Source organism: Squalius cephalus, assembly GCF_949319135.1.
Source record: "Squalius cephalus genome assembly, contig: scaffold_89, whole genome shotgun sequence".
Lineage (NCBI taxonomy): Eukaryota > Metazoa > Chordata > Actinopteri > Cypriniformes > Leuciscidae > Squalius > Squalius cephalus.
Genome location: NW_027645849.1, coordinates 1 through 12537, shown reverse-complemented (window position 1 = coordinate 12537; position 12537 = coordinate 1). Strand labels below are relative to the sequence as shown.

The 12537-nt window shown below is 34.9% G+C and overlaps 1 long non-coding RNA gene across 1 annotated transcript; it reads left to right on the top strand.

Annotated features, from left to right (window-relative positions):
• Nucleotides 1-895: 895 nt before the first annotated feature.
• LOC307154106 lies at nt 896-4629 on the top strand. The gene is made up of 4 exons (XR_013820275.1): nt 896-1194; nt 1610-1856; nt 3715-3809; nt 4359-4629. It is a non-coding gene; the product is annotated as an uncharacterized lncRNA (long non-coding RNA).
• Nucleotides 4630-12537: the final 7908 nt, after the last annotated feature.

Sequence of the window (12537 nt, the reverse complement as noted above, 5' to 3'; positions counted from 1 at the left end):
TTCGACTTATCTGAGAACACAATATATGACTGCAACATATATCTATACATATATTCGACTTATCTGAGAACACAATATATGTTCAACATATATCTCTACATATATTTGACTTATCTGAGAACACAATATATGACTGCAACATATATCTATACATATATTCGACTTATCTGAGAACACAATATATGACTGCAACATATATCTATACATATATTTGACTTATCTGAGAACACAATATATGACTGCAACATATATCTATACATATATTTGACTTATCTGAGAACACAATATATGACTGCAACATATATCTATACATATATTTCACTTATCTGAGAACACAATATATGACTGCAACATATCTATACATATATTTGTCTTATCTGAGAACACAATATATGACTGCAACATATATCTATACATATATTTGACTTATCTGAGAACACAATATATGCCTGCAGCATATATGAACATGTATGTGTCCAAACATGTGAAGAAAATATTTGAGTTCATCCATATATGATACCATATATCTGCATATATTACAGTATAGTATTGGTTTCTCGCATATATGGACAACATTAATTATAAATATGTGACATACATATTTGTTTTCAACATATTTAATAAATGTATGTAAACATACACTGTAACCCTTTACTGTAAATTTACAACGAATTTCTTACAGAATTGTAGGCTACTGTATTTCCATAATACAGTATTAAGCTGTATCTTTTACAGAACAGCTGTAAATATACAGCACATTTATGTTTTCGTCCTGATAAATTCGTTACCATCATACTGACTGAAAAGGCATTGCATTGTGGGATTGATTTCTTTCGCGCTCAATTCAGTTCAAATGTGACGCGTCATGCGAGCAGACAGGAACGTTAGGCAGCTACAACAGGCAAACTCGTTTTGTCAGCGGGATTCAACTGAACAAATAATCATTCCTGTTATCAAGATAAACAATGTCTGCGAATCTGTGAGCAATTTTAAAGCTTTTTTGAGGTTCGGTTCGGTTCGGTTCGTGTTTCAAACATTAGTTGCCTGTGACGCAGCAGAAAATGGACGACGTTAACGGTAGCAGCTACCTGAAGACGGATGGAAGAATTTGTCATTGAATAATCTAACCTGCGCGTGACGATAAGTGGGATTTAGAGTTTGAGAAGATGGAGAATTGTTCAACTGAGTGATACGGTAAGCCAATATATACGTTTTTTTTTTTTTTTTTGCGTTCGCATTTCTACATTGTTTTCACGTATTTGGTTTGATTTTGCGAACGCGGTTTACTACCGTGGCCGCGCAAGCAATTCACTGACTCTGTTCCACCTGTTTACCAAGTAACGTTAACTTCGACATTTCATATAATAGACAACCTTTACCATGCTATTTGCATGACGTGCATTTGATATTTTTTTCGTTTTAGGCTTTGTAATCTGATGGCCATTGTTAATGTAAGTGCTTTTAAGTAGTGTTACAGTTATAGTCTATGTTGTAAAAAAAAAAAAAATGCTGTCAAATTCTGTCAGTTCTGTGATCGTGCTTTTGAATCGTTGTCAGAATTTTGCTAGCACATGAAAATCCATGTTCCTAATGCTGTTTTCAAATGTAGTAGGCCTGTTCCTGATTGCCATCCCATGGTCCTACAACTACTCCCTAATTCAAAGAAGTTAGACGGTGTTATCCTTCAAGCAGATAAGTAGAGATTATTCAGCAAATCTCATTAATTTGTAATATGTTTTATGTTTTGGGTTCTGTTGATCAAGGTTGTGCTGTCCTTTTTAAAAATTGTTTCAGAAATTTGCATCGCTGATGTCCAGCAATCTACATTTGCCAGAAAGTCCACGACTTATTTCCTGGTATGTAAACATTAAAGGGGTAGATGAAACCTAAAATGAAAAGCCATCATTTACTCACCCTACTGCAAAATATGTTTTTCTTAATTAGTGTTTTTATTTTGTTTCCAGTCCAGATATCTACAATTCTTACATGAAGAAGCATTTATTAGACACGTAAAAATTGTCTTGTTTTCTGAAAGAATAAGTCAAAATTAAGTGAGTTTATGCTTAAAACAAACAAAATTATATGCCAGTGCATTTTAGCATTCTAACCAATTTTAATTTTTAGTTGAAAAATTTAATTCATAGAACTATGAATAGACAACTACATCGAACCACAGTGGAACCCACAGTAGTTATTTTAATTATTAATATTATTTATTTATTCTTTTTTTTTATTTTCTTTTTTATTCCATTAAAGGTCAATCTCTAAGCAACCAGTGCTGGATATTAAGTTTGGAAGGTCAAGGTGTGTGTGAAGGATCACAGCCTCTTCATCACTGGCCTGGCAGCGCTGTTTGCCTCCTCCTATAACTTCAGCTTGCAGTACCAGGAAGAGGCAGCACCTTGAGTTTGGTCAGAGGTTAGTCATTGGCATATTTGCCATTCATACATATATATATATATATATATATATATATATATATATATATATATATATATATATATATATATATATATATATATATATATATATTAGACTGAATTGTGTCACTAACCTTGACTTGACAGTATTTATTATGTTGACTACTGGTATGAACAATATGGCCCTGGTTTCCATACAGGGCTTAGCTTAAGCCAGGTCTAGGCCTTAATAAAATTAGGGTATTTAAGCAGCTTTTATAATAATGTATCATTAAAAAAAAAAAACAACATTACTGGTGTGCATCTTGAGATAAAACAGTGGCAGTCATATATTTTAAGATATATCGGTGCAAGTTGTTTTCAGTTGAAGGATTAGTGAAAATTCTGTCATTAATTACTCGCCCTCATGTCGTTCCAAACCTGTAAGACCTTCGTTCATCTTCAGAACACAAATTAAGATATTTTTGATGAAATCTGAGAGGTTTCTGAACCACCCATAGACAGCAACGTCTTTGCAACTTTTAAGGCCCAGAAAGCTAGTAAAAACATTGTTTAAATAATCCATGTAACTAGTGCAACCTTAAAGGAGAACTCCGGTCAATTTTAACATTGAGCTAATTTTTTTGTAAATTTGGAGTGCTGTCAATACAGAGAACAACGACAAAAATCGGTGTTGCCTACACCGTGTTATCCTCTTTTTAAAATTTGCACCCTGTTGACTTCAATTTTTAAACCTGCTTTTAGCCTCTTAACATCCTTGATGTGTCATACAAGTGCCCAGCCATGTGAGTGATTCCTTCAGAGTGAACACGGGTGAATCTGACTGCAGTAGATGTGAAAGATATCTTGTTGAAACATCTACAAATGTCCGTATATAGGTGAAAATGCCCCTTGAAATCAATTTAAGGTGGCAAATATATTACCCCTTAATAAAAAATGTTAATTTCTGTCACTGCTGTAAACTGACCACTGCATAGAATATGAATATCTTTGTCAGTCAGCTGTCAACAGGCCTAAACAAGCCATGGCACCAAGCACAGAAACACAATCCGTAAAATGTTATCTAATTATTATCAAGAAAACTTTGAAAATATCGATCGAGACATATTTTGTCAATATTGCTCACCCCTAATGCATGGTATTAATTTTGATTTCTTCGGGTCTTAAAAAGGTCTTAAAAAGCCTTAAATTTGACTTTAAAAAATGTGCAGAAACCCTGCTTCATAATATTTAGGTTGAACCACTGTAGCTATATATTTACCAATGTTTTTACCACTTTTCTGGGCTTTGACAGTTGCAATGATATTGATATCAATGGAAGGACAAAACTATCAGATTTCATCAAAAATATCTTCATTTGTGTCCCGAAGATGAACAAAAGTCTTGAGGGTGAGTAATAATGACAGAATTAAAATTTTTGGGTGCAAACATGCATTTAGTCTGGTAAATCATGTTGTCATATATGCAATAAACTTGCAAGGCTTGCAATTAAGTTAAATTATTTCTGTCACAAAGGTTTGGGCTGGATTCTGGCAGTGTGTGCTCTATATAAACGGAGAGTCTAAAGACTGCCTTTCCACTGATACTCTGATGGCACCGGATGAGGGCATGATATTGTTAATGAGCTGGGTGATGAGTAGACAAAAGTTGTAGAATAAAACTTTAAATCTGGCAACCCCACTTCCAAAAATTTAGTTAGTTGACAGTGTGCATGTAAACAGACACATTGAGTTGATGTATTTTACCAGGGCAGAAAAAATATCAGTTATTGATCACAACATCCAACATTGCATTTTTTTTTTTCACAACATCCAACATTGCATTTATTTTATTTTTTTCATGTTGTTCAGTTTTAGACCGCTTTTGTGCTGTCTCTCTTTGTCAAAATATATACACTCAGTTAATAATATTTAATTGTTGTTTTTTTCTGCCTTTTAGACGCTTTCTTGACATCAATCCTGAACGTGGATCAAAAACAAAGAAAGGACAAGTAACTTCAAAGAAAACTGGCCAAGTTGTGCAAAACAAGAACACCACTGTAAGCCTACAGGTGTCCTCACTTCTGCGAAACCTTGCAGACTTTGAATGGGATTTCATTTGCACTTTTATGGACTATGGTCGTTATAAAGCTTGGAAGAGCCAGGACATTTTTTAATAGAACAATGATTGTATTCGTCTGAAAGAATAATGTCATATACACCTAGGATGACTTGAGGGTGAGTAAATCATGTGCTAATTTAAATTTTTGGGTGAACTATTCCTTTAATTAAGTGCTAACTGTTACCTGTTTAAGTGTTAAAATTGCATTTTATGTTTAAAAAGTAATTCAGCCAACATGTTCACAGAAGGCAATTTAACTAAATAAATGTTTTAAAACCCAGAAAATGTTTTCTTTTTCCTAGTGTGACTACTCTTATGAAACCTTAAAGTATAATATTTTAATTATGTAATAATAAAAGCAGTATTCCCTGTAAAAATACAATTTATTGCTGTCGACAAGTTTAATGTAAAATGTGGTATATGCTGTATTTGGTAATTACAGTGGAGTACTGTAAATGCTGTTTACTGTAGTAGTGTTGTAAAAATACAGTATGTGGAGAGCAACCCAGCTGCCAGTATTTAACTGTAAATTTACAGTGAAAAGTTTTACAGTGTACATGCATGTGATACTGATGCATTTTTAAAGCTGTGGCATATGGTTATGGTACTTTGTGGATGTATTTGTCAAAAATGACAAAGAAAACACTGCATTATTGTATTAAAATACTATATTTGGTATTCACACAATAGACAATCTCCAACTATAGGCATTTAATTTCAAGGCATTCAGATATAAGGTTTGTATCCCTAATACATGTGAAAGTATGTACTATAGAAATAAGTACATATATGCATGTATAAATATATGCGTGTATTCATATATGCGTGTATACATATATGCGTCATATATGCGTGTATACATATATGCGCCATATATGCGTGTATACATATATGCGTCATATATGCGTGTATACATATATGCGCCATATATGCGTGTATACATATATGCGCCATATATGCGTGTATACATATATGCGCCATATATGCGTGTATACATATATGCGTCTTACATATATTTCACATTTATGTGCATATACGGGAAAATATATGGCACTTACATGAAAACGGCCATTTTTGATATATTTTGAAATATATGTTTCATATATGTATATGTGTTTTACATATATGAATTTTGCATATATTCTCATATATGCAGCAGACATACATGGGCACTAACATTATATATGTAATTTACATATATTGACATATATTACATTTCTGTATGGGCAGTTAAGGCGTTTAAGGTTTTTAAGCACAAAAGCATCAAAAGTTATTAAGATTTATTTAGCAAGCATGTAACCACTGACATAATAGATTGGAAAAGACCATTTACAGCCAATACAGGCAATTTACCATGGGATATATATGGTTTTAAAGCTTTTTAACAGTTATAGCGCCACCTATGGTCCGATCTCCATAAAATTGTTTATTGTGACCTCAAATTGAACCCATACACATGTGTACTGAGTTTGGTGAAGATATCTCATTTACTTCTTGAGTTATAGCCATTTTAGTAAAATAGGCTCCTCCCACAAAAATTGACCACATTCTAGTATTATTTACTATGATTCTAGTTTACCATAGTTTATCATGATTTATCATAGCTTTCCATGATTTACCATGTTAATTGTCAATAGTAATTGTTATATAAGTGATTTTTAGTGTCTTATTGTTATATAAGTGATTTTTAGAGTCTAATGAATGCAAAAGCATATGTGAGTAGACTTCATTAATAAGTAGAATGACCAGCAGAGGGCAGTAGAAGACCACATATTGGCTCACTTTTACTTCAGACTTCTTGATTTTCACCATTTTTCTGCACTAAAGCAAAACAGTTTTTCCATTTTAACTCCATAATGCATGTTTACACACACACACACACACACACACACACACACACACACACACACACACACACACACACACACAAAGACAAAGACAAATGTTGTTATTTTTTCAATGCTATTGGGATATGTCATTATATAAAATATTATTTGAATGGTCTATAAACATTTCACAAAGTCTTTGTAAGCTATTAATCAGATGATTCAGAATTTATTCAGAAACCTAAGACTACACACACACATTATGTTGTAGATACAGACGTTTGAAATATATGATGTGATCAAACTGTCAATACTAATACTTTAACAGATGGATTTTGACTAAATGTAATTGTAAATGTCAAAATAGTGATTTTATAAAGTCTAAATATAAATTATAGAACAATATGACAAAATGACTATTTTAAACAGCAGGGGGCAGTAAAATACCACTTATTGGCTTAATATACCATTATATTCATATCATTTTCACCTTTTTAACTGTTATAGAGGCAAATTTTGTCCGATCTGTCTGAAAATTTCCATGCATGTTCAGAGTGATATTTCACATGTTCTGACTTGTTTTTAAGAAGGTTTGAACATTCATTAAAGAGATATAGGCTTTCGGGGACACTTGGTAAAGGCCACATTTTGAAGTGAACCTATTATAGCTATCCAAATGAAGTAGTTCAACTTTTTCTGACAACTATTGTTCTAGTGAGTCCAGAGAATGGTTATGCACTAGTTTTTAACATTATGATATGAAAATTATATGATCAGACATGGAAAAGACCATTTACAGCCAATACAGGCAGTTTACCATAGGAAATATATGGTTTTAAAGCCTTTTAACAGTTATAGCGCCAACTATTGTCCGATCTCCATAAAATTTTGCAAGCTTTTTTGTGATGTTATGACACATATGCTCACCAATTTTTGTGAAGTTCTGAGTTTTCATTTAGGATTTATAGGCTTTTTAGTGTATTTTGCCACGCCCATTTTATAAATGACCCTATTACAGCCATACAAATACAAAAGTTAAACTTTTTTTTGATAATTATTGATCTAGAGAGTCCATAGAATTGTCCTAGACTGGTCTGGTTCCGATCGGGCGAAAAACCAGGGACTAGTTCGCAAAAGTAGGTTTTTAACATATTCATGAATATTTAATGAACGGTTTGATTGACAGCAATGGTTCTAGAGGCAAAGTTGTTCAGCATGAGCAGATCTATCAAATGATATGCATTTTGTGACAATATGTGTAACACCACGTGATTACAGAGCCATAAAACTCGTTAGCGCCAACTAGTGGCCGATTTCTTTCAAAATTCTTACAGACCTCTAGGGCCATGAGTCGAACATGCCCACCGAGTTTCGTTCCGATCGGCCTCCGTTAACCTTGTCTAATAGGTGCTCAACTTCATTGGCCAATGGCGGCCATGTTTTTTGAGATACACCAATGTCCTCATAGACATACATGGCACCTTGGACCAAGACACTGCATACCAATTTTCAAGTCAATCGGACTAACGGTCAGGTGGTTATAGCCTGTTTTATGTTTTTTTCATTTTATAGCGCCACCATGTGGCCAATCGCCGCGATTTTTTTACCGTGACCTCAGATTGACCTCTTACACATGTGTACCAAGTTTGGTTAAAATACCTCTTTTACTTCTGGAGTTATAGCAATTTTAGTAAAATAGGCTCCTCCCACAACGTTAATTTTGCACCCCCTAGCGACCGTGAATCGAAATTTCAACTTTTTTTCGATAATTATTGAACTTCAGACTCCAGAGAACAATTCTGCACTGGTTTGGTTCCGATCGGGCGAAAAACCAGGGACTAGTTCGCAAAAGTAGATTTTCGACAAAATTCAAAATGGCGGAAAATCTATCATGGCGGAAATAAAATCGGAGATATACGTTTTGTTCGTCAGGCGTCCAGCTTTCCAATGATATAAGACACTTGAGTCTACGACATACGGTCTAGGAGTTATGAGCAGTTTCGCACTTTTGGTTGCTATAGCGCCACCTATGGGCCAATCGGGGTCATAATTTGATAACCTCTCCTCGATTTTTGTACTACCATATGGCAAAGTTTCAAAGCTCTAGCCCTTACGGTTTGGGCTGCACGATGCGTTTTACGGCGGAATAATAATAATAATAATAATTAAAGCTGCAAGCAGCATTTATCGGGGTTCAAGCAGTTAAGGCCTTTAAGGCATTTAAGCACAAAAGCATCAAAAGTTATTAAGATTTATTTAGCAAGCATGTAACCACTGACATAATAGATGGAAAAGACCATTTACAGCCAATACAGGCAATTTGCCATGGGATATATATGGTTTTAAAGCTTTTTAACAGTTATAGCGCCACCTATGGTCCGATCTCCATAAAATTGTTTACTGTGACCTCAAATTGAACCCATACACATGTGTACTGAGTTTGGTGAAGATATCTCATTTACTTCTTGAGTTATAGCCATTTGAGTAAAATAGGCTCCTCCCACAACGATTTGCCACATTCTAGAATTATTTAATATGATTCTAGCATGATTTACTATCATATACCATGTTCCAGAATGATTTATTAGGATTCTAGCATGATTTACCTTGATACACCTCATTTCAGTATTATTTACTATGATTTACAATGTTTCTAGCATGATTAACCACATTACTAGCAATTATGTGAAGTGTCAGTGCAAATGAGGTGATGAACACTGACAAAATATTATTGTGTTATAATAGTTAGTTATATACGTGATTTTTAGTGTGTGTCCAAGTATGAATGCAAAAGCACTTGTAAAATATTTCATTATTAAGTAGAATGGCCAGCAGAGGGCACTAGAAGACCACTTATTGGCTCACTTTCACTTTAAACCAGTTTTCTGCACTAAAGCAAACCAGTTTTTCCATGTTAACTCAATGCATGCTTACACACACACACACACACACACACACACACACACACACACACACACACACACACACACACACACACACACACACACACACATACACACACAGCATAGTTAACCATGATTTACCATGATATACCACGTTCTAGTATTATTTACCAGGAGATAAACGACAATCTAGTATTATTTACTTTGATTTACCATGTTTCTAGCCTGATTTATCACATTACTAGCAATTATTTGAAGTGTCAGTGCAAATAAAGTGATTAACACTGACAAAATATGATTGTGTTATAATAGTTATTGCTATATAAGTGATTTTTTTAGTGTGTATTCAAGTATGAATGCAAGCACATGTTGAAATATTTCATTAATAAGTAGAATGGCCAGCAGAGGGCAGTAGAAGACCACTTATTGGCTCACTTTCACTTTAAACCAGTTTTCTGCACTAAAGCAAACCAGTTTATCCATGTTAACTCAATGCATGCTTACACACACACACACACACACACACACACACACACACACACACACACACACACACACACACACACACACACACACAGCATAGTTAACCATGATTTACCATGATTTACCACATTACTAGCAATTATTTGAAGTGTCAGTGCAAATAAAGTGATTAACACTGACAAAATATGATTGTGTTATAATAGTTATTGCTATATAAGTGATTTTTAGTGTGTATTCAAGTATAAATGCAAGCACATGTGGAAAAATTTAATTAATAAGTAGAATGGCCAGCAGAGGGCAGTAGAAGACCACTTATTGGCTCACTTTCACTTTAAACCTCATGATTTTGACCAGTTTTCTGCACTAAAGCAAACCAGTGTTTCCATGTTAACTCAATAATGCATACTTGCTACATATGCTACACACACGAATGCTACACACACACACACACACACACACACACACACACACACACACACACACACACACACACACACACACAAATGTTTCAGTGATATTAGTGTCACATTCACCTTCATCACATTCACCTTCTGTCTTCATCACATTCACCATCTGTCGTCATCACCTGCACCTGCTCCTCATCACCCTCCTCATCATCACCTGCTCCTCATCATCATAACCGTCACCTGTTGTCCTTGTCTTGATCTGTGTATTTAAGTTCCCCTCTCATCCATTATCATTGTCGGTTATTGTTTGTGCACTAGCACTCTGTTATGTTTGTTTTCATGTTGGAAAATAAAACCTTTGTTATATTTGTACCACACACACACACACACACACACACACACACACACACACACACACACACACACACACACACACACACCATCATTTATCATGATTTACCATGGCTGATACCAATACCAATATGAGAAAATGACTATTTTAAACAGCAGGGGGCAGTAAAATACCACTTATTGGCTTAACATGCCATTAATTCATATCATTTTCACCTTTTTAACTGTTATAGAGGCAAATTTTGTCCGATCTGTCTGAAAATTTTCATGCTAGTTCAGGGTAATATTTCACACGTTCTGACTTGTTTTTAAGAAGGTCTGAGCATTGATTAAAGAGATATAGGCTTTCGGGGACACTTGGTAAAGGCCAGATTTTGAAGTGAACCTATTATAGCTATCCAAATGAAGTAGTTCAACTTTTTCTGACAATTATTGATCTAGTGAGTCCAGAGAATTGTATTGCACTAGTTTTGAACATTATGATATGAAAATTATATGATCAGAGATGGAAAAGACCATTTACAGCCAATACAGGCAGTTTACCATAGGAAATATATGATTTTAAAGCTTTTTAACAGTTATAGCGCCACCTATCGTCCGATCTCCATAGAATTTTTCATGCTTGTTAATGATGTTATGTCACATATGCTGACCAATTTTTGTGAAGTTCTGAGTTTTTATTTAGGATTTATAGGGTTTTTAGTGTATTTTGCCACGCCCATTTTATAAATGACCCTATTACAGCCATCCAAATGCAAAAGTTCAACTTTTTTTTGATAATTATTGATCTAGAGAGTCCAGAGAATTGTCCTAGACTGGTCTGGTTCCGATCGGGCAAAAAACCTAGGACTAGTTCGCAAAAGTAGTTTTTTAACATATTAATGAATAATTAATGAACAGTTTGATTGACAGCAATGGTTCTTGAGGCAAAGTTGTTCAGGATGAGGAGATCTATCAAATGATATGCATATTGTGTGGATATTTGTAACACCACGTGATTACAGAGCCGTAAAACTCGTTAGCGCCAACTAGTGGCCAATTTCTTTCAAAATTCTTACAGACCTTTAGGGCCATGAGCCGAACATGCCCATTGAGTTTCGTTCCGATCGGCCTCCGTTAACCTTGTCTAATAGGTGTTAAAATTTCATTGGCCAATGGCGGCCATGTTTTTTGAGATACGCAAATGTCCTCATACACATACATGGCACCTTGGACCAAGACACTGCATACCAATTTTCAAGTCAATCGGACTAACGGTCAGGTGGTTATAGCCTGTTTTATGTTTTTTTCATTTTATAGCGCCACCATGAGGCCAATCGTCGCGATTTTTTTACTGTGACCCCAGAGTAAGCTCATACACATGTGTACCAAGTTTGGTGAAGATACCTCATTTACATCGGGAGTTACAGCCATTTTAGTAAAATAGGCCCCTCCCACAACGTACGTTTTGGCGCCCCTTAGTGACCGTGAATCGAAATTTCCACTTTTTTTCGATAATTATTGATATTCAGTCTCCAGAGAACATTTCTGCATTAGTTTGGTTCCAATCGGGCAAAAAACCAGGGACTAGTTCGCAAAAATAGATTTTTGACAAAATTCAAAATGGCGGAAAATCTATCATGGCGGAAATGAAATCGGAGATATACGTTTTGTTCGTCAGGCGTCCAGCTTTCCAATGATATAAGACACTTGAGTCTACGACATACGGTCTAGGAGTTATGAGCAGTTTCGCGCTTTTGGTTGTTATAGCGCCACCTATGGGCCAATCGGGGTCATAATCTCTGAACCTTTCCTCGATTTTTGTACTACCATCTGTCAAAGTTTCAAAGTTCCAGCTCTTACGGTTTGGGCTGCACGATGCGTTTTAGCGGAGAAGAATAATAATAATAATTAAAGCTGCAAGCAGCATTTATCGGGGTTCAAGCAGTTAACGCCTTTAAGCACACAAGCATCAAAAGACATTACGTTTTATTTAGCAAGCATTTAACAACTGCCATCATAGATGAAAAAGTCAATTTACAGCCAATACTGGCAGTTTACCATAGGA